Consider the following 24,507-nt stretch of genomic DNA (forward strand, 5'->3'; position numbering starts at 1 on the left):
TCACACAGCTAATATAACCCTCAAAATGGATCTTTACAAAGTGTTCGTCATGCATGCGGCATGCATGCGTCGGATTATGTGAGTATTGTATACTGTTATATTGTTTACTTCTGATTTTGAATGAGTTAGATAGTGCTCCGTGGCTAACGGGCTAATGCTACACTGTTGGAGAGATTTATAAAGAATGAAGTTGTGTTTATGCATTATACAGACTGCAAGTGTTTAAAAAGGAAAATAGCGACGACTCTCTTGTCTCCGTGAATACAGTAAGAAACGATGGTAACTTTAACCACATTTAACAGTACATTAGCAACATGCTAACGAAACATTTAGAAAGACAGTTTACAAATATCACTAAAAATATCATGTTATCATGGATCATGTCAGTTATTATTGCTCCATCTGCCATTTTTCGCTATTGTTCTTGCTTGCTTACCTAGTCTGTTGATTTGGTTGTGCACATCCAGACGTTAATACTGGCTGCCCTTGTCTAATGCCTTTTATAATGTTGGAAACGTGGGCTGGCATATGCAAATATTGGGGGCGTACACCCTGACTGTTACGTAACAGTCGGTGTTATGTTGAGATTCGCCTGTTCTTCGGAGGTCTTTTAAACAAATGAGATTTATATAAGAAGGAGGAAACAATGGAGTTTGAGACTCGCTGTATGTCTTTTCCATGTACTGAACTCTTGTTAGATAACTATGCCAAGATAAATTCAATTTTTCATTCGAGGGCACCTTTAACTTATATCTCCATATGTTAATCTTGTGCAAAAACACACGAAAATAACACTTAATTTCAACAGTTATATATATGGTCTGACGCAAAGCGTGCTGGGAATTAGAAATCTGCTGCAGCTCAACTCAATCATATTAAGTTCAGCTTACTACAATGAAATTTTGAGTTCATGCAACTTTTTTCTTTTAAGTACAATGAACTTTCATTATTATTTGAGTGGAACAAACTCATTTAATTTAATTAATTTCACTGTTCGGTTTTACAGTGTGGACACAGTTTTAGGTAATAGTGAGCCACAGCTGATTAGAATAAGTATTTCAGTAGTAATTTATGTTTGCTGGTTAGCCGGAGACATACACAATATAGCTAAAACACAAAATTATATATTTTGAACACTCGATATAAAATATATACATCAATAATTAATCATACTTACAGGTTGTGATTCTGAGGAGCAAGTTGGTCGAAAAAAAAAAAAGCAGGTACTGTCCCATCTTTAACCAGTGATTCTTCACAGTCTCATCCTTTGGAAGTGAAAATAAACCTAATTTCAACATGTTATCCACATGAACGGTTTACAGCATTTGAGGGGGGTTCAAGTTTCCGCGGGATGTCCACGCAGAACGTAGGCGGGCATTATGCAAATGTGTTAACTTGTGAGGTGTGAACTTGGGAATGGGATTCGAACAAACAAACAACTTGTTTAAGCGGTTCAGAGTCGACTCTTTCTTTTGAGAGACAATAACTTTATGATGCACTTTCAGCTTTATGACTGTTTACATTCACATACAGCTTCATTACACACTGCATTATAGGTAATTTTCAAAAATCCATAATAGGGGAACTTCCATGCCAGGTGTAAACAGGGCCTAAAGAAAAATTACCTATTTACATCATATGCTAATATCTGGCGATGCATGAAGATATATCAAAATTGTAATTTTCCTAAAAAATATTTTATGAATGAAATGTCTGGTTTTATATCATGCTTTTCCAGAGTCTTGTTATTTTTCTTTCCTTTTTAATAAAAAAAAAAAAAAAAAAAAAAATCTAATACAGTATATCCGCATTCATACATTTTCCAAATACTGTATTTCTACTGAATGAGTTGTCTTGATGAATGTAACTGTCTTGTCCTGTTCCAGTGTCAGATTGGGTGAGGGTAGGCCTCTGACATGTGTTGCATGAAAAATGAACATTTTCCTCTTGCTCTCTCACCCTGTAGCACACAAATACATGTTTGTGTGTGTGTTTTCTGTGCGTACACATCCTGTAATTGCATTAAGAGAATGACGCACTTTCTTACTCTGTTTAAACTCATTGTAATTGTCAGTGAATGGTGCACTAGTGTGGTAATGTGAGAGGACAGAGGGACATCAATGAGACATCGTTCATAAAACCCGGCTCAATGAGACAGACCCTGTCTGGAATGTCACGTGTGCTGACACAAACTGCCTGAGTGTGTTTGAAGCCCGAGTGGCATCCACTCATTGTGACATTACTTTTATGAGGAAGAGATAGACACGGCCGGACAGAGGGGGAGAGACAGTGAATGAGTGGAACCGGGATAGAAGAGGGAGAGGAAGATAAGACAGGATGCAGAGGGACAGAGACAGACAGATAAACAAAGAGTAGGAAAGAGAGGAAGTCAGTCCGATACCCTGATGAATTAAACCTCATGTTTTGTTCAAATTGACTATCACATGTGTAAAACCATAAAAATGAACCTAATTTTCTTTAAAAGTATAATGAAATATGATAAATATATAGTCATCTTAATATGTTCCTCTGACTTAATCAAAACCCTGTAGACAGATATCATTGCAGCTTTAATCAAGTAGACATATACATATATCCCAATTCGACTACTTATACTTTACTCTCCTCATTTTTTTGCATAATGATGTATTTAAAATTTAATGACCAAATGTTTCTATAAAAGTTTACAATGCTGTTGCAGATGAAATATAATGTGGATAAAATTGAATAAATATCTTATCGTCAGGTTAGATACTGATTATTAATCACTGAAACCCCTTTATCTAAACCTCAACCGTCTGTCTCGCACATCCGCCATATTTGTAGTTTTTTAACACATTTTGTAGTTCTAATAGAATCCTAATGGGTTGTGGGAAATATTCTGCACTTCGGAAAAAGAAGCTTATCTGGGTATCTTTGGAATTTTCATTTTAACATACGATTTGGGACACACTTATAGTGTTTAGGATGGATAGTATGCTATTAGGATGCAGCAATACACTTTTCGGAAATATGACTAGCATCTATTCTAGTAGCCCAGCTAAAACACAGGCTGTTTCTCAATTCCAAGAACGCAGAGAACGGACTTGCGTTCTCGAGGAGTCCGGTCTTGCCAGGCGACCTTGAAAGAACGAACTCGGAAGGACGCGAAGACACAGAACGCATCCTTGTGAGAATTGAGATGTGCTGCGATCTTGACCGTCTCAGCATATTGTAAGTGGCTAATGCACAATAAATACAACATAACATCACAAACAAATGTCATAACCTATTAAAAGATTTCTTTCATATTATTATAGACATTGTTTTCATCTAACTTTATATTTCACCGCGTATATATTATGAAAATGTGTAGCCTTTGTGTTACATTCTTTGTCAATGTTAAGATTATTTTATATATATATATTCCAATAAAAATACTGAAGGCTTTCTTCAAGTTATCACTTTATTAAAATTAAGCAAAACAAATGGTTTACTTGCACGAGCCGTCATGTGTTTGCGAACTTGTAGCAGGAATCTCATAAGTGAGAACGAGAACTTTAAAGCTTGCAGGCTTCCGTACGTCGACTGCCCGCAGCGTCTTCTGGGATTTTTAACGTTTCGATTCTCTCAAGTCTGCATTCGATGCACCCTCGATATCAAGAACACATCCGGGTACTTTCATGCATCCTCTGTTCTTGCGTTCTTGAGTATTGGAATTGAACTTCGACGGTTGATGATGACGTAGATCAAGGACGCAAGATCACTTAAGAACGCATATTGAGAAACAGCCACATTGTAGAAAAATGCAGTAAAATAAATAATAATAAACTGTAATGTGTACATCAGAAAACCAGAATGTTGTGAAATTTCATTGCATGCATTTATTTTTTTTTATATTGTACATTATGTGGGGTCTTTGTTTTATTTGTGGGGGTCAACCATAAGTAATTATGTTTTTATTGAGAATATACTTTTCTATTCAAAGGTTTGGGGTTGGTAAAATTGTTTAATGTTTTTGAAAGAAGTCTCTTCTGCTCACCAAGGTTACAATTATTTGATCAAAAATACACTAAAAACAGCAATATTGTGAAAGATGATTAAATTTAAAATAACCATTTTATATTTTAATATATTTTAAAATGTAATTTATTACTGTGATAGCAAAGCTGATTTATATAGAAACGAATTATATATACACACATACAATAAGATGTTTTCTTGACATTATATGCTTTGTTCTGAATATTTCAGGCCATATATATATAGCCACTCTCCCCAGCATCTGTGGAGATATGGTCACACAGTCATGGTTGACTTCCTTTGTATATAACTGTCAACCTGTTTTTACAAGCTGAAGTATGACTGTTATTTTCTATGGAAATCAACATGCAGGCACCAACTTTATACTAAGTGTCTTTAAAAAATATAAGCATTAATTAAAGTATGCAGTAGATACTTATTTTATAAAGTACACAATAAATAAAATGTTAACTTGATATTAAGTATTGAAAGTAAAAAAAAAAAGTTTAAATACAAAAATGTAAATTCAAGTTTTTATAAAAAATAAAAATCTATGCGTATTTATATAAATATATTGTAAAAAATTCTCATTTCAAGTTTTAAAATAATAATTTATTGTGTACTTATTTACTTAAGATGCCTAATATATGACAATATGCCACATATGGTATGGATATACCTTAATTTGTACACTCTAAAAAATAAAACATTGGTTCAACAACAACAACAACAAAAAATTTTAACGTTTTCCACTAGAATTTTTAACTTAAGCCAATTGGGAGAATTACATTAATTCAAAGCAAGATTTTGAGTTGATCCAACATAATGTTTTAAGTAAGGTGAAGATGTTTTTTTTTTTTTTTTTTGCCACAATAAAAACACATTTCTAAGTAACATGAACTTAATAATTGTCAACATGAATGCAACTATTTAAGTTGATCCAACATAATGTTTTAAGTAAGGTGAAGATGCTTTTTGGACACAATAAAACGGCATTTCTAAGTAACATGAACTTACCAAGCACCGCTTGTCACCATGATGGTAAATCTCCAAAAACCCACATTAACAGAAACTCTTCTAAATTAGCATAACAATACACTAATTACTGCTAAATCTCCCTTACCATTAATCTTGTGCAAAAAAAAAACATTATATAACACTTAATTTTAGCATTTACTCTCCCTTTCAAGTGCCATGGGCAAAGCATGATGGGAAATATAAATCCCAGCCCAGTTTCACTTAACTTAAGTTCGTCTAAATTAAAAGAAGTGTTCATACATCTCAAAACAATGAAACACGTTTACACGTCATCAGATTGTATTTTACATTAACAGAACTTAAAATTAAATACGTTTTTGATTAACTGAAAATGTTAAACTATGACAAGTCATGATAGTATATCGAATCAATAGGCATAATTTGTGTCTCATCCAAGCTCAATAAAATAACAATTACAAGTAAAAAGTCTAACAGCATTTCAGAACTTAATTTTTTATTTCACAACAATACATATATATTTAAGTAATGACTAAAGGTTTCTATAAGTGTGATTGAATGATTTTGATGGTGACTTTGAGACCACCGGCCCTCACGTCATTTTGATCACCCATATATTGCGACTTGTAATCATATTGCGGCATATAATGATAATGGTCCTGCAGTCCATAAAAAGCGCTTTATATTTCATAAATATTAATTCATACTACAGGTGTGTCAGAAGTATACAGGCAATAATGACCTAAGCAGCTAAATAAAACGCTATATTAGTTTACGATGCCTTTCTCTAGATTAAGAGGAGAGTGCACAGGCATGTCTCATGCGTATGAATTTATATGTACTAGCTGTAAATCCACTGACGTCATGCATTAGCTTAATGGCATTGTTTCGACACATTGTATCAGGATGTGTGAACACAATGGCGTGTGCGGCGTTCCCTCCCCTGAATCCCCTCTTTCCCTATTCGTTTTTCTTTTGCTGTTTTCTCTTCTTCGCTCATATTTCTATGCCCCTGCACTATCTTGGACAGTCTCTCTCGCTCCCTCTCTCATCATTTTAATAGTGGACCTCAGAGCGGTTGCCATGTCGACCAGCCAGCATATTACTATGGCAACGGGTCTGTGCGGCGAGCCTGCTGATTAGGGAGAGATGTCTAGTGTAGCCTGGCCAACAGAGAGGTGCAAAGAGAGAGAGAGAGAAAGGGGAAAAAGGGAAAGGTGTTGGGGGTTGTGTGTGTGTGTGTGTGTGTGTGTGTGTGTGTGTGTGTGTGTCGTCTTGAAGTGTGTAAGGCTTTCTATAATTAGAACTGGGTAGACATTTTTACCAGCCCAGATCAGATCCGTATAAAGCCACAGCCACAAATGTGCGACTCGCTGCTTTATTTCCCACAGCAGGACACGTTTAGTTAGTGCTGTTGACCTGGGGCTCTCAAGTTAATTGTCTTTTTGCCTTTCTATTTCTTTGTCTGCCTCATACTTCTGTCATGCATCTCAACGTGTGTCCTGTTTGTTTCTATTTCTATGATTATGCACTTAATTTCTCTTCACCTATCAGCTTGTTAATAGTTGTTCCAAATACACTAGTCACTTTTACCATTACTCATACTTTAGGTTTGTTTGAAGCCCGTAATGCAAACTATTTATTTTCCTTTTAAGTCCTCCTAGGAAGTTCATGATTACATTTCTACATGATGTTATTTTAGTCAGAGTAAAATTGACTTTTTATTTTCTTTCTCACTTCTGGACAAGGACAAGAAGGTTTTTTTTTTGTGTGTGTGTGTGTGTGTGTGTGTGTGTGTGTGTGTTAATACAAAAAAATATATATTATTATTATAAAAAAGTAACAATGTTTCCACTTTATTTTAAGGTGTCTTTACATGCTATGTACTTGTCAGAAAAAGTAATTATTTGGTACAACGTACTTATTGTGTTCATGTTGTATTGCAACATACTTTTGCTGCTGTCAAGGTGCATTTAATATGAAGTGGGTCCATGAGAATTTAATTTATTTGTTATTATTATTATTTTTATTTTTGTGTTGTGTGTGTGTGTGTGTGTGTGTGTGTGTGTGTGTACCAAATACCAAAATATTATTATATAAAATATATTATATAATGTAGGGTATTTTAAGGTGACGTAGTTACATGTTACTACATGTACGTATTACAGCAATAACAGTAAATTATGCATAATTATAAATAACTAACCCTAAACCAAAATCTAACTCTATAGTAAGTACATGTAGTTAATTAACATTATTCAGTATATATTTGATTAAGTACAATGTAACTATGTCACCTTCAAATAAAGTGTAACCAAATATTGTATTTTTTTTATCATTCTTGTACTGCCACAGAGAATTGATGGGAAATGTGGTTTGGTCAAGTCTGACCAAATGTCTGTTTCCTTAAAAATTGGCTAAATGAGTAGAATTTTCTATTTTTCCCCCCTGCTATTTTAAGTTTACAAAACTAAACAACTACTCTACTGATCAAAACAGATATATATAATTTTTATTTAAAAAAAAAAAAAAAAAAAGACCTATGCTTACTAAGGCTGCATTTATTTGATTAGAAATAAATTTAAAACAGTAATATTCTGAAATATTTTTTAAAATATATTTTAAAATGTAATTTCTGCATTGCTATGCTGAATTTTCAGCAGCCAGTAGAACTGCATCACCCTTCAGAAAGTCTTAATTCTTAAAAATTATCATGACAAAAAATTATCTTTTGCCATGATTCTTCAGTTTACTCACTCCTCCATAGCAAAAGTTGGGGCTTAAAGGGTTAGTTCACCCAAAATGAAAATTCTGTCATTAATTACTCACCCTCATATTCTTCCACACCTGTAAGACCTTCATTCATCTTAGTAACACAAATTAAGATATTTTTGATGTTCTACGTCAGAACAGCGACTCATTATTGGCTGGCTCCTGCGTCAGCATCACATGTATGCGTCGTGCTGCTCACGTGAACAGAGCCGGCCAATAATGAGTCGCCGTTCTGACGTAAAACCTGGAAGCACTGCAACGTAAATAACATAAGAGAATGACTGGGGAGAGACGATTTTGTTGAATAAAGTCGTAATTTTTGTTTTGTTCTTGCGCACAAATGTATTCTTGTCGCTTCATAATATTAAGGTTGAACCACTGCAGTCACATGGACTATTTTAACGATGTCTTTAGTACCTTTCTGGACCTTGAAAGTGCTGATTATATTGCTGTCTATGGAGGAGTCATATACCTCAAAAATATCTTAATTTGTGTTCAGAAGATGAACGAAGGTGCAACGACATGAGGGTGAAAACTTAATAACAGAAATTTCTTTTTTGGGTGAACTAACCTTTTTTAAAAAAAAAATTAAAAAAAAATCCAGAGTTTCCCACAGGTAGTTATGACTTGATGGTGGCATTCATGTGTGATGCTTCAAATTGCACAGCTTTTAGAGTGCTGGGCTATTATAAGCGACCAAACTTCCGATTTTTGTCTAGGGATAGTGAGCAACCACTCTTAACACCCTAGCAAACTGCATGAACAACATGCTAAAACCCAACCTAGCCAACTTCCCTGATAAACACCTTAGCATTGAGGCAGCATTTTTTGCATGGGCAAATATTTTCTTCAGAAAATTTAGTTTAACATTTGCAAAAAGGATTATACATTCAACATTAGTAGCTAGAGGCTATAAATGTTTCACTAAATGAAACTGCAAGTAAATTTTAGAAATAAATTACAAAGAAACTTAAGTAACACATTGAATCAAACCTGAATGTTTGAAGCCGAAAGCCTGAAATAGTATTTTCTTATTAAACTACAGTGTGGTTTTGCATAGCTACTCTTGCAAAAAGCAATACACCCTCAACATTAGCAGCTAAAATCATATTTGAGGCCATAAATGAGTTCTGTGCGGAGGGTCCGTTGATCTGGTTGGGAAGGGGAGGAGGGGGTCATAAAAGAGCTTCACCCACAGCTATGTCATTAATGAACAGCACACGGGGGGCTGTACAAAGTTGTCTCACCCCTCACGCACTTACTAGGGCCCCTCAGACCTTCCTGATCTATCAGAAAAACTAATTACAAGATCTAATTAGGGAGAGAGAAAGAGACTGACCCACACAGCTCGTTTAGGACTGTAATTACGCCTTATTTATTATTCATCTCACAGCTAAATAAGACTCTGACATTTCAATAACAATAAAAGATGGAACATTTAAAACAAAAAGTGTCCATACTAATTGAGCATTTACAGATGAGAAGCAGGATATTGTTATTTACATTCTTACGCGGTTTGTGTCCGTGGAGGGCGACGCCACCCTGAAATCATAACGGAAAATGAACACGGAGAGTAAGGTTGCACCGAGCTCGCAAACGAGGCTGACCCTCATCACAAGCCGACCATTATTTTTTAGTGGCGCTGCATTTATTAGGGAGTCTGATTTTAATGGCCCTCTTTTTCTCTGTTGTGTCAGGTCTTTAAAGAGAGCGGCTCTTCCGCCTGGCCTCCGCCGTCCACCTCTTGAACCGCTTCGCGACACATTAGGTCGCCACTTTGTTATGAGCCTGTGTGTGGCCCGCTGCCAGAATGGAATCAAAAAATTACTAATAATAGTGTTCAGAAAATGGCCGCCATGAAGGATGCTGTGGGATATTTATTAGATTTTTATGGCCATTTTTTACAGTAAACCTCCCCCAGCCCCAGCCACCTTTGTACATTACAACGTTTTATCTCCCATTTCTCTAAAAGTCCTACTCTGCTTTTACAGTTTGGCTCATTTCTGCAGTCCGTACCCACCCCGAACGCCGAAACAGCTCATTAGGGCAGTGTGCGACTGCCGGTCTCATTGGCTGAGCTGGAGGTGGAGGAATAGCACATAATTATGAAGTGGAGATGGCATTACGCTCATCAGGAATTATGGATGAGTCTCTGGGCGCCGGCCCCAGTGTCGAAGTCACCACGGGGCCCGGCACGGGGAGGACGGTGGTGCTGGCAGACGTTTGGGTTACAGGTAGAAAGGTCACCTAGAGGAACGGCACCCCTCATCACTCAGCATTCACACCCATAGCTCACATCACCAGCCTTAACCTACACACACACACTTACCGCAGACATCACCAGTCACAGCTGACACTTGTGTCCTCCAACTTTGTATACTGTTGCTGAGGCAACCAACAGCCATCTTAGTTCACCCTAATACATTCACAGACATCTCTGACGGAAACCCTGCAATCGGAATTTTCGCAATCAGAATCAGGGGGCTTATTTAAAACAGGCATGTACGATTGGATGACCTAAATATCATGGATTTTATCTTGTCGAAAAGTGACGGAACAAATTGTTGATTTATACAAGTAGAAATTGACATGAAAATGTTATTATGGCTGCGCCAACTGAAGAGTATACGTACAAACTTTTTGGCACTTTTGTACAAGTCAATTAAAGGTGCCCTAGAATTAAAAATTGAATTTATCTTGGCATAGTTAAATAACAAGAGTTCAGTACATGGAAATGACATACAATGAGTCTCAATCTCCATTGCTTCCTCCTTCTTATATAAATCTCATTTGTTTAAAAGACCTCCGAAGAACAGGCGAATCTCAACATAACACCGACTGTTACGTAACAGTCGGGATCATTAATATGTACGCCCCCAATATTTGCATATGCCAGCCCATGTTCAAGGCATTACACAAGGGCAGCCAGTATTAACGTCTGGATCTGTGCACAGCTGAATCATCAGACTAGGTAAGCAAGCAAGGACAATAGCGAAAAATGGCAGATGGAGCAATAATAACTGACATGATCCATGATTACATTATATTTTTAGTGATATTTGTAAATTGTCTTTCTAAGTTTTTCGTTAGCATGTTGCTAATGTACTGTTAAATTTGGTTAAAGTTACCATCGTTTCTTACTGTATTCACAGAGAGCCGTCGCTATTTTCATTTTTAAACACTTGCAGTCTGCATAATTCATAAACACAACTTCATTCTTTATAAATCTCTCCAACAGTGTGTAATGTTAGCTTTAGCCACGGAGCACAGCCTCAAACTCATTCAGAATCAAATGTAAACATCCAAATAAATACAATACTCACATAATCCGACGTATGCATGACGAACACTTTGTAAAGATCCATTTTGAGGGTTATATTAGCTGTGTAAACTTTGTTTATGCTCCGGGGACAGGGAGCGAGAGATTTAAAGGGGCCGCAGCATGAATCGGCGCATTTCTAATGATGCCCCAAAATAGGCAGTTAAAAAAAATTCATTAAAAAAAATCTATGGGGTATTTTGAGCTGAAACTTCACAGACACATTCAGGGGACACCTTAGACTTATATTACATCTTGTAAAAAAACATTCGATAGCACCTTTAAACAATGTTTATAAAAATGTAAGATAAATAAGCAATCAAATGCGTGAATGAGCAACATTTTTAACTGCTTTTTTAAAGTCCCTCTGTAGTAATTTTATCCCATAAAACTCATCTTTGATCACCAAAATGGTATATTTAAACATTTTTCCTATGAAAAAAAAAATGGTTCATTATGATTTCACTTTTTTAACTTTATTTGTTGTGTAATGCTGCTGTTAGAACACAAACAACATCTGCAAAGTTACGATGCTCAAACTTCAATGCAAAGGGAGATAAAGACGTCTTTTTAAAAGATGTAATATAAGTCTAAGGTGTCCCATGAATGTGTCTGTGAAGTTTCAGCTCAAAATACCCCATAGATTTTTTTTAAATAAATTTTTTTAACTGCCTATTTTGGGGCATCATTAAATATAAGCCGATTTAGGCTGCGGCCCCTTTAAATGCTCACGCTCCCCGCCCACGGAGCTCGCGCTTGCCTTAAACACCATAAACAAAGTTCACACAGCTAATATAACCCTCAAAATGGATCTTTACAAAGTGTTCGTCATGCAACATGTCTAATCTAGTAAGTATGGTATTTACATTTATGGATGTTTACATTTGATTCTGAATGAGTTAGATAGTGCTCTGTGGCTAAAGCTAACATTACACACTGTTGGAGAGATTTATAAAGAATGAAGTTGTGTTTATGAATTATACAGACTTCAAGTGTTTAAAAATGAAAATAGCGACGGCTCTTTTCTCCGTGAATACAGTAAGAAACGATGGTAACTTTAACCACATTTAACAGTACATTAGCAACATGCTAACGAAACATTTAGAAAGACAATTTACAAATATCACTAAAAATATCATGATATCATGGATCATGTCAGTTATTATTGCTCCATCTGCCATTTTTCGCTATTGTTCTTGCTTGCTTACCTAGTCTAATGATTCAGCTGTGCACAGATCCAGACGTTAATACTGGCTGCCCTTGTGTAATGCCTCGATCATGGGCTGGCATATGCAAATATTGGGGGCGTACATATTAATGATCCCGACTGTTACGTAACAGTCGGTGTTATGTTGAGATTCGCCTGTTCTTCTGAGGTCTTTTAAACAAATGAGATTTATATAAGAAGGAGGAAACAATGGAGTTTGAGACTCACTGTATGTCATTTCCATGTACTGAACTCTTGTTATTCAACTATGCCGAGGTAAATTCAATTTTCAATTCGATGGCACCTTTAAAGAATTCACTGTTTAAGGACTACAACAAATGGTCTACAATGATGGACTAAAACGAGCTTCTTCCCGAGTTGGTGACATCACTAACCCTAAAATTTACATAAACCCCGCCCCCCGAGAACACGCAACAAAGGGGTGAGGCTATGTTATTGCAATACAGTACACAACACAAATGCAATAGCATGTCTATAATGACTTTAAGATATAGATTATCCAACATCACTTTATAAATTCATCAACTAACCATTCAGAAACGTCCTGTTGCATTCTACTTGTTCTCACTTCTTCTTGAGTCTCTCCATCAGTGTTCGACTTCGGTTTGAACATGAAAGGCTGAACAGTTTCTGACATTTTCAGTGAGTCTTCATGAGGTAATCGGCACTTGCTAACACTATGTGCTAACAAGGAGCTCTTGAAACCCCGCCCTCTGCATTAGGAGCAGCAGCTCATTTGCATTTAAATGGACACACAAAAACGTTTTTGCTCACCCTCAAAAAGTGACAAATTTAACATGCTATAAAAATTATCTGTGGGGTATTTAGAGCTAAAACTTCACATACACACTCTGGGGACACCAGTAGGGAGCCCCTAAAGGGACGTGGTGGTGAAAAAATTTGGGATGGGAGGATTTTTTTTTTTTCAAATCTTTTGCGTTCCCTCGCAATATTTGCATTCCAAAAGATATTTGCGTTCCCACGCAAAGATATTATCGTTCCCTTGTCGTGAGCTCGGACAAACACTTCCTCTTTTATGTCCCGCTGGCTGGCAGTAGTGTTTCAATTAGTTCCATACATTCATAATGCACACAAATAATGCACAGTTCATAGAGTTTGAACTTGTTGAACTCAAATATAGTCAAGGAGTTCAGTAAAGTTGGCAATATATTCACAGATTCGAACTTCCCGGATCAATAACTCGTGAGCTAAACGTTGTTAAAACACATGCAGCTACTTCCAATCATAGTAACCTAGACAACGAGCTACAACAACCCAATTTCCTCAAATGTGCTTTATAATAAATTGGTCTCTATGAGCAGGCGGTGGAGAGACTAGTCTGAAGGGACCGTCTGAAAAGTGCAAAACCCAAAACCCTTTTGCTAATTTTATATTATGAAAAATACTCAATAACTTCACTGTAAAACACTGTACTGTCACCAAATTCAGTTCATATGTCACTGCTTTCCTGCTTTCCTGCTGGTTGTACTGTAACACATAACTTTTATGACTATTTATTATGAAACAAAATCAATAACTTCACTGTTATTAGTAAAAATATTAAATAAATTGTAATGCCATCAAATTCAGTAAGCAATTATTATGCAAAAGCTGTTGTATGTAAGCTGTTTACCAGCATTATTTGTGTAAAGAAGACCTTTATGTGCTACTTGCCAAACTAAGTGTTGTAGTACCTATTACCAGCAGGAGAGCAGTGATGTATGAACTGAATTTGGTGAAAGTAGAGTGTGTTACAGTGAAGTTATTGATTATTTTTCATAATATAAAAATGAGCAAAAGGGTTTGGGGTTTTGCACTTTTCAGACAGTCCCTTCAGACTTGACTCTCCGCCGCATGCTCATAGAGACTAATTTATATATTATAAAGCACATTTGTGGAAAATTGGGTTGTTGTAGCTCATTGTCTAGGTTACTATGATTGGAAATAGCTGCATTTGTGTTTTAAAGGGTTAGTTCACCCAAAATTAAAAATAATGTCATTTATTACTCACCCTCATGTCGTTCTACACCCGTACGACCTTCGTTCAATCTTCGGAACACAAATTAAGATATTTTGATTAAATCCGATGGCTCAGTGAGGCCTGCATAGACAGCAATGGTGTGTATATATATATATATATATATATATATATATATATATATATATATATTTAATATTTTTTTATTTTATTTATGGCTGTCCTTTTTATAATCTTATATTTGCTGAAATAACCCCATTAAAGACTTCCTGAACAATTCATTATAGATTGAAGATATTTCTATTATTTTAGATTATTATAGATACAGTGTTTTAAAGTATCTAACAATTGATGGCTTGCATTTAGTTATGTAATGTTGTTTATGTGTATTGAGGACTTTTGGACAAGTTAGCTTGTTATGTAGTTCGGCTTGACTCTCACATTACCATTAGATAGATGGGCTCCTGTGAGACTACTAAACCAGGCTGATCAGAAGGGAAGAAAGGAAAGGAAAAAGAAAGAGAGAAAGAAATTGCAATCAGTGACTTGCTCGTGATCCAGTGCATTTAGAGTGTTCGCCTCCTCCCGCCCACTCCAGACCTAAACTCAGAACTCACTGTGTACCAGTGCAGTAAACAGGTCCAATTAGAGCAGTTTCCCCAACACACACACACACACACACACACACACACACACACACACACACACACACACACACACACACACACACACACATATAATGCATTGCCAGTAGCTGTTGCCAGCATCTTAATGCACACTAATCTTTCTGACGTTTACCTGCTAATATGGCTTGATTCAATAAGTCAAGTGGCGACAGACAGTTTTCCAGGGAACAAGAAATCAACTGTCAATATTTAACTTTGTATGCACAGTGTTTATTTGTGCTCATGTGTAAGGTGAGTGCGTACGTCTGTGTGTGTCTTTCTGTTGCATCAGAATTGATATTAGAGATAAATTAACATATTTACAGTGATGTTGACCCTTATGGGTCAATGATGAATAAGCATGTCTATGGTAAGGACATTTAAAAGAAAATGAAATCATATGTATAACACGCGCACACACACACACACACACACATATTTCTGCATTACTCTGAATGGGCACAAAAATGTTTTCCAAATAAGTCGTCAATTTTTAAGAAATACTTTATTATTCTGCCAATTACTTACTAAGGTTTTCTTTTCAAAATTGTAATTCTTTTAATTAGGCTTTTTTATTATTATTATGATATCAGAACAGTTATATCACCCTGACAATTTTGACTATACCCCCCAAAAATATGCCATTTGAATTGCATTTTTTAATGCAAAAAAAGTCATATTAATAATAATTAGTGTCATGCCATTGACTCTTATACACATTTATTCACACATTTATATAGAAGCATGCAAGCATGCACACTTCAACAGAGAAAATGATTTGGTTCTTGACCTTGTGAATGCAAAAAGCAGAGTTGAAGCCCAATGACCCATATATACTGGAGGAGTTGTTTTGGGGGGGGGTCGTCTTTCTCCTCTCCCCTCCCTGCATCCCTTCTTTCCAGTCTGCTTCGGCTCCCTCTCGCTTTCTATGCCACTTATCAGCTGAAATAAGTGCCATCATCAGAGACTCGGATTGATGGCGATCCCAGCATGCACCCTGCTACATTATTTAAACCTGGAGTGGACATCAAGATTTGTGCTTTTGTCTTCTAGTCTTCAGCTGTCAGAGGTCTCAGATCTGTGATTCCTGTTGTGTCATTTAACCAGGCTCCAGCGTGGAGCAGCACAAAGAAGTCCGACAATTTGACAGGGCCGCGCCAGATTCAATAGCCCAGCCCCAAAGAAACTGCATTTTGGCTTCGTGACCATGTGAATCTGCATGTAAGTCGTCCAAAACCAGATGCACAGACTGAGAGAAAGTGAGTGAGAGAAAAGAGAGAGTGAGCTCTTCACCTCAGGGCTGTGGGGGAGAGTTTGAACAATGTCTCCCCAGGGGGGTGATATTTTATAGTTTGTGTCCATCAGTGGCGTGGCCCGGGGCGCTGAGGTTGACAGTAAGTGCTCTCAACACCGCTGACACTGATTCATCTGAGCTACGACATACATGAGACGAGGGGAGGGGGGTGAAAGAGGACGAACAAGGCAAAAAAAAAAAGAAAAAAGAAGGGAAGGGTGTCGGGGTGACATCTTAGAGCCTTGCGTGCACGACACGGACCTTACCTTTTCGTCCGCTCGCCCAAGACCTTTGTGTTTGTGCGTTTGTTGGTTGGGCTGCCCGGTTTGAGAGCGGACCCTCCAATCTAACATGGCATTTCAATTTCTCCTCCACTCCACCTGCTCTTTTCCCCTGTTTCTACATTTATATAGAAGAGGAAGACTGCGAACCCCGTGCCCGCAGGATACGCATACTAAGCAATCAATGTGTCACCTCTTCTTGGCAATCCTTTTTCCCCCCATACAGAAGACCTGCTCATTTTTTCTTGTCAGCAGAAGGTAATTTGCTGTATTGTGATTCGGCCCAATAGCTGGGTGATGGAGGTGCATGATGGGTCCGCACCCAAACCCCCCCACCCCCACCCCGCGTACGCACGTTCTAGACGGCTCCCCACCCAGAGCCGCATCTCCATCTGAGGCTGTTAAATGTGATAAGCGTGGAGTGTGGCGCAGGGGCCTCTGATTAATAAAAGATGGGGCTGCTCCGAGCTCCCAGGGGGATGTCCTTTCTGAACCGACCCGCCCCGCACACGCACAGACGCTCCACACAATGCCTCCTGCACCCTCACAATAGACAGGAAATGGGGAACGAGAAGCAATCATGGAAATATAACATTTAAAACGTCTGAGTCCTGTGCCCCTCGCATCTAGCACACGTGCATTAGAATGGACAGAGGTTTGCCTTTTGAAAAGCCAAAAATATGACTAATATATTCACATATTTTGGAGATACATATGTGAGACGAGGAGGTCTGATACCCTGCTGTTTCAGAGGACAAAAAACAAATTTAGTTTTTATATATTCAGATTTTGAACGTGTGCACTGATGCAGTACTGTTTTTATTGTAGATCTATTTTGAAGAGAGGGACATTACATCCGTCTGCATATTTATGGGCATGTGTGTGTGAGAGTGAGTGAGCATTCTGGGCGCTTCCATGCAGAGAAGCTGCGTGGAACCACGTCACCTCTTCACTCATTGACATGTAATGGCTTTGTTACCAACAGACGCTTTGTCCTTATTCTCCTCATGTTTACAAGAAAAGACAGCATAACCCTGGTTGCCCATGGAGACTGGAGACATCCCCCTTTCTCCCTTCCTTCTTGGCACTTCAAATTTAGATGATTCATTTTCTTTAAAGGGATAGTTCGAAAAAATGAAAATTATCCCATGATTTACTCACCCTCAAGCCATCCTAGGTGTATATGACTATCTTTGAGATATATTTAAAAATATCCTTGCTCCTCCAAGCTTTATAATGGTTGCGAAGGGGGGGGGCCACATTTTGAAAAAAATAATCCATCCGGTTCCAGGGGGTTAATAAAGGCCTTCTGAAGTGAGGCGATTCGTTTCTGTAAGAAAAATATCCATATTTAAAACTTTATAAATTAAAATAACTAGCTTCCGGCGGACGACCGTACGCATACTGCGCAAGTCGACTGCGCCAAATGAGTTACCCCTGACGCAGGATGTAGGAGTAGCGTAAGCTTAGACCCCTCTTGCGGTTCAAACAAATAGGGCTGTAAACAAACCCAAGCTCCTCTTCTCTTACATTGAAAATCCTGCGACATTTCTCTTTAAAAATGATCATTTTAGACTTCTAATTCGTGACCGGTGTTTTGTTTTGCTCTATTCTCTGCGCTTCCGCGTTCGTCATTGCGTCATGCGTCGGGTCAGAGGTTACTCTTCCGCAGGATTTTTGGATATTTTTCTTACAGAAACCCATTGCTTTGCTTCAGAGGGTCTTTATTAATACCCTGGAGCCAAATGGATTACTTTTATAGTGGATGGATGCATTTTTGCCTGAATTGGCTTCAAAATGTGGCCCCCCATTCAACAACAATTATAAAGCTTGAGGGAGCAAGGATATTTTAAAAAAATCTCTGATTGTGTGAAAGAAGATAGTCATATACACCTAGGATGGCTTGAGGGTGAGTAAATCATGGGATCATTTTTGGGTGAACTAACCCTTTAATTTTGGTTTCAAATGAATCAACGTAGTGGAATAAATCGTTGAAACACAATTGTAATCATAACTGGACACCCAGTCTTTTTTGCAAAATTAAGCATAATTGCATAGCCATTAAGCTAAACACACACTCACAAACACAAATGCTCATCAAACCTCTGTCAAGTAGCATGTAGTGTTTCTCTTTAAGATTCTTGAATGGTCCAGTTGCTGCTCTTTTGTAGACACTGCGTTTATCTTTTCGTAACCACGCCCCCGCCACGGAACCAGACAATAGCTGGACGTTTCTAATTTTCTGCTGGATAATGGCGGTCATACTAAAATGAAATAGGTCAGAGGTCAGTTTTGCTGAATGTGATTTCTGGGGACACGGACCTTTCCCTTTTGATAAGACAGAATGCAGTTCTTTAATTCCACTCTATTGAGATTGTCTTTTCAGAATGGCAGCTGAGAAAATAGCTTATGCTTTGAATGAATTTCATATGACAACATTATAAATTCAGTTTTACGACCTGCATTTTGGAATTGTATGTCAACCTTTGGGTTTATTTACTTATTCTGTAATGAGTGCATCCAGGTACGATGCAGCTGTGCTTGTGTGCTTCTGATATTCATGTGCCTGTGTCCCTTTTGACCTCATCAGCGGACTCCTCCCACTAGCCTCAGCTGAAATAGATTGATATTGCCAGCGCATGAATATGTATGCAATATGCACATTGACTTGAACTTGGTTTTGACCTTTGTTTCCATAAACAATATACATATACACATGAGCCATCCGCTTCACTCTGGAAAATTGAGGCACACATATTTCAACACACAACGTTTCCATACATTTGATATATCTTTTTTTTTTCTTCACAGCATTTTAGAATTACATATATACACCCACAAAACAATAACATTTATTTTGTGTTGACCTGTATTTTTATCAGCAAACTGTAGTAGATATACTAGCCAAAGATGGCAGTTACTCTCACTAAAGGTAGTTTTTCCTCATTTTTATTAAAGGGAGAGTTCACCCAAAAATGAATATATTCAGAAGAAAGATATTTGGAAGAATGCATATCTGCCCCCCCATTGACTTAGCAATAGTAGTAGGGGAAAAAATACTATGGTAGTCAATGGGGGGCGAGATCTGCTTGGTTACAAACATTCTTCCAAATATCTCCCTTTGTATACAGCAGAACAAAGAATTGTATACAGGTTTGGAACAACTTGAGGATGATTAAATGATGACAGAATTTTCATTTTTGGGGAACTATCCTTTTAATATTATTGGCAAAAAATGTAATGACAATTATCTAATGGAATTCATGGCAATATTGGCAATTCTTGTCAAATTATGGTAAAAGTTATTTGTAAAAATCCAAAGAAAACATTGAATGCACAATTTAAGAATCTATTGGCAATTCCTATAAAAATATAATGACTATTATTGACAAAACTAATGCTAAAGTTTGGTCAAATCTAATGGCCATTCTTGTCAAAAAAGTAATTGCAAAACCAAATAGATATTACTGGCAGTAATCTAATGGCAATTACATGTTAAATCTAATAAAATTCATGGGGAAAAAAGGCAATTATTGGCAATAATTGTCAAATTTTAATGATAATTAATTAAACAATCAAATGGCAAAATCTAATGCTAATTATTGGTAAAATATAATGGGAATTGCTGACAAAAAAATAAGAATATTTCATTACACATTCTAAGATTTAACAACAGTTATTGGTCACTCTAATTGCAAAGCTGAATGGAAATTCCAGACAAAATCTAATAGAAATTTTGGTAAACATCTAATGGTAATTAGGTGTCAATTCTAATGCAATTCATGCTTTAAAAAAAAAAGGCAATTACTGGCAATTCTTGACAAAATCTGATGGCAAAATATAATGCTAATTATTGTTGAAATCTATAATGGTGATTGGTGGAGACCATTTCATGACAAATTGTAAAATCTAACTACAGTAATTAAATGCTGTAATCGTAAAACCGAATAGAAATTCTTGGAGAAATCGAAAGGCAATTCCTCTCATATGAGCACTGTATTTATGTGTTTGACATTTCTCTCTGTTCCATGTTCTCATCTGCATTTCAGCCCATATGTATGCTGGCGTGAGACTCCATTTCCCAGAGAGCAGCACAGGAGAGGAGGTGGGGTTGCTGTACTCTCTTAAACTGCTGCCCTGGAAGGTCATTGCTCACAGTCATGTGAGAGGCCAGTGCGGCCCCTTGGGCCCTATGACAAACAGGGCTGCAGTGCTGAGGTGTGTGTCAGGGGTGTTTTTCCACAAAGCATTCTATAAAAGTGTAACCGCTCCATGTTTGCCCTTTCCTCCCCGTACGCACGCACTGCTCAGCCAAAAGGCCCCTAAAGAGCTCTTAAGAAGTGCTGAGCCAACACACAAGCTGGCCCTGCTAGCAACTCCGGTAATTCTCTTTCTCGCGCTTTCTTCCACTTTTCTGTCCCGTGTTCCGTCGCTTGTGCTGAATCACTGCCGCGGCGGGGAGAGCGGGAAAGGCGGTGCTTGTTTGGGGCCTGAAGCTAATTATGGAGCATTAGAGCAGGGCTAAATAAATGTGTAGTGTTACTAATTGCGTGCCAGTGAAAACAATAACTCTACAACAGATGCCCAAGGGCACAGGGGGACGAGAGGCTCTTGGCACGGGGCCATCAGCGGCCCCTCCTCCAACCCTCCGGCTACCTCACCCACTGTCTATGCCAGCAGCACTGAGAAACACATGCAACGCGGCATCGGCAGTAAGCAGTCAAGCTGCGTTTGTGCATGTGGATGAGCTTGTATATGTGTTTCCCAAGCCGATGTTGCGCATGCAAACATGCACCGCAGCAACAGCGGCAATCTGTCCCCGCCACCTTCACACATCACTGCATTAATAAACATGAATTAGTAATAGCACAATTAGACCAGGCCCGGGCGCGTCGGCTGCACTGCGTGCTTGTGTGGAAACTCATATGTCACTCATATCCCAAAAACTCCTAATACTGTCCCATTGCATCTGTTTCTTTTATGTCTCACACGTCTTTCTTTGTATTTCCGTATGTCTGTGTTCTAGGTTTGGATTCGCTCTGTGACGGGAGACGGTGTTTGAACGGTGCACACTGCTGGATCTCCGGTGGCCTGCCGGTACGTACGCCCACTCTCACACAGATTTCCCAGCAGCACCTGAGTGAATGAGGCTAACATGAGTCTTTACACCCGCTTAGACCACACGCAAGACATGAGTGACAGCGTCACATCACAACTTCACTTAGGTTCACATGTCAAATTCGAAACTAGAGATCCAATCAGACTCTGTCCTACTACAAAAATGACAGTGGATCTGAAAAACACACGTACAGTGGCCTCTCAGGTCTTTACACGGTGTTTAGATAACAACAGACTATCTCTCACAGCCAGAAATGCTGCGATGAGTAGCAAACATATGAGTCTGAACTGTTACAGCTGGTTCGGGCTTAACACACACACACACAGGTGGACCGCAGACTGCCTGTCTCAGGGCCAGGCCAACGCTCCCTCAGCAGGACTTACGCACGCACATTGCAACGGAATCTCTCTGTAATCCAGTCGTAATGTAGTGCTAACATACTGGCAGACACACACTGCCACAGGCACTTATTGATCATTTTACTCACACACGGATACTCACAGGTGTGCACGTACAGTCTATTGTGGCCCACTGACATATTTGTCTGTTGCAACGCTGGCCTAAGGAAGTGAAATCATTTCTTATTCTGCCTTTTCCTTGTTTCTTGCACCCCTTTCCCTTATTCGTCATCTTTTTTTCCCCTCTACTGATCGTGGCATTAGCACAGATTACTAATGATCCCTTCGTTTTGAAGCTTTTCTGCATCACGGTCTCAAGGGAGCCGTCTCCGTTGTGTTTTTACTAATTGCTGTAATTTATTGACTTGTTAAGGATTTCTGAGCAATTAATTCTCCTTTTTATTTCTCTCATTCTTCACAAATACATTCCTCGTGCTCCTTAAAGTAGAAGAACATTTTGCAGATTACTTATTATAGAATAAGGTCATTCAGTTACAAAAATAAATAAATAAATAAATTTCCATATAATATTTGGTTTCTTTTCATATTAAATAATATAGTTACAAAAAGTGTAAATATCATGCTTCTTTTTTTTTTTTTCACATCCATCTTTGAAAGAAGTCAGTGGATGATACCCACAGCCTAAACCTGACTCTAACCTTAAGCTAATAAGGTCTAGTAGTATAAGTAAAGTGTTTTAGTCTTTTGAGCCACAGCACACCTCGATTTCTCTAATGTAGCTCCTACTGCAGTGAATCAGGCACGGATAACATAATCACACTAATAACCTGCGGTGTGTCTGTGTAACCACTTAAAGGGATAGTTCAGCCAAAAATGAAATATGTCATTCCAAACCTATATGACTTTATTTCTTGTGTTGGAACACAAAAGGAGCTATTTAGCAGAATTTCCAAGTTGCTTTTCTCCATACAATGAAAGTGGTGACCTAGCTCTTATCCACATCCATTCACTTTCATTGTATGGACAAAAAAGCAGCTTGGATGTTCTGCTAGGTAACTCTTCTAGAAAGTCATATGGGTTTGGAAAACTTGAGTACTTATTGACAGAAGTTTTGGGTCATAATCACAATCCACTTTTGTCTCCCACTCCTTAATATACGTTTTTATACCACTGTATCTATTTTAGATCCATGTTTCAGATGCTAGTTGGCAACTAGGGCGCTACAGCCAGCATGGTGTCATGCCAGAGGTGTACGCCTTGAATGTGTGTGTGTGTGTTAAAGTGTACATTTCCATTACACAAAGGTATTCATCTAAATAGAGACAAGGCTTCATTCTCATGGTTTTAGATTGTGGGCTGATAGGTGATCAGTGGTCCGACATCCTGCATCAATTCTCTTCATTATGGCCTGCAGACCAGGCCTGATCTTCAATCAGCCCTGATCACGTCAGCTGAGCATAACCACGGTGCTGCCGAAATACACTTTGGTCTGGATCAATACAGGCCTCCCTTGGGCTCTTATGCCTGATCCCCCCTGGTGAGTCATGTGACTGAGTGGCAAGACAGGCCTGATTTTCTCCTCATCCATTGTTCTCCATTGTAAGACCAGCTTTTCTGTTAGTTATCCAGACTTTTGTCCAAAATGTGCTCAAGTTAAAAAAATATTCAGTCAGCAGAAAGTTGAAAGTGTCTATACTCCAATAGCGAGGAACCGGTACACGTCCAATGAGTAATATCCCATTTTTGAATGTTCCACCATGATCCATTGCTGCACAGTTGGGGTTTACGGAAATATCAGGCACCAAAATCCTCAAAGTGGCCCGCAATTATCCTCAAGGCTATCAAATATTTGGTATGTTGTTTTCTCATTATGAATTCCCTTCGGAAGTGATCACCGCCGTATTTAGCAGGCCTCCTTATGAGCGAGAAGTCATCGGGTATAGTCGTTCGCAGGTAAATTTTATGGTACGCGACTCCATTCCCGTCAACCACAGGCGTTTTTTTTTTTTTTCCTAGAGAGAATAAATGATAATTAAATTTACAAAGCAATCAGAATTAATCGCGTACCATCTCCCACAGCGATTACACTCCTCCGCCTCCTCCTGCGCACACATACGCTCATTTACTCACCAGGCCAAACCTGTGCCTGTTTTCGCTTATACGTTACCTCTCTCGCCCACTTCCTCTCTCTCCGTAAATTATTTTGTATACTTACGGCGAGACTCATTAGTCACCCCTCCCTTCCGCGGCTTAACGAGAAAGCGATTAGAATGCATGTTAACGCAGTCCCAATGGCTGCTCCTGCTCGCTTCTCTACGTCCACACCACACTGCTTTACCTTCAGCACTGCCTCCTTCTGCCTCTCTGTGAGATCTCCCCTTCTCTCCCCTCTACCTCTCTCTTCTGTGGCTGCAGCCTCTCTCTCCTTTCCTCTCTCTCTTTCCCTTTCCTCGTCCTCTCTGCAGCCTCTCTCTCTCTTTCCCTCGCTCCTCCC

The 24,507-nt window shown here is 38.4% G+C and overlaps 1 protein-coding gene across 1 annotated transcript in view; it reads left to right on the forward strand.

The window, feature by feature from the left end:
* zfhx3b (zinc finger homeobox 3b) overlaps positions 1-24,507 on the forward strand; it is a 271,273-nt gene that overhangs the window by 35,127 nt on the left and 211,639 nt on the right. The window contains 1 exon segment of the mRNA XM_048186070.1: positions 21,562-21,632. The gene's annotated coding sequence lies outside the window, so the exon portion shown is untranslated.

Source organism: Megalobrama amblycephala, linkage group LG3 (assembly GCF_018812025.1).
Source record: "Megalobrama amblycephala isolate DHTTF-2021 linkage group LG3, ASM1881202v1, whole genome shotgun sequence".
NCBI classification, from domain to species: domain Eukaryota; kingdom Metazoa; phylum Chordata; class Actinopteri; order Cypriniformes; family Xenocyprididae; genus Megalobrama; species Megalobrama amblycephala.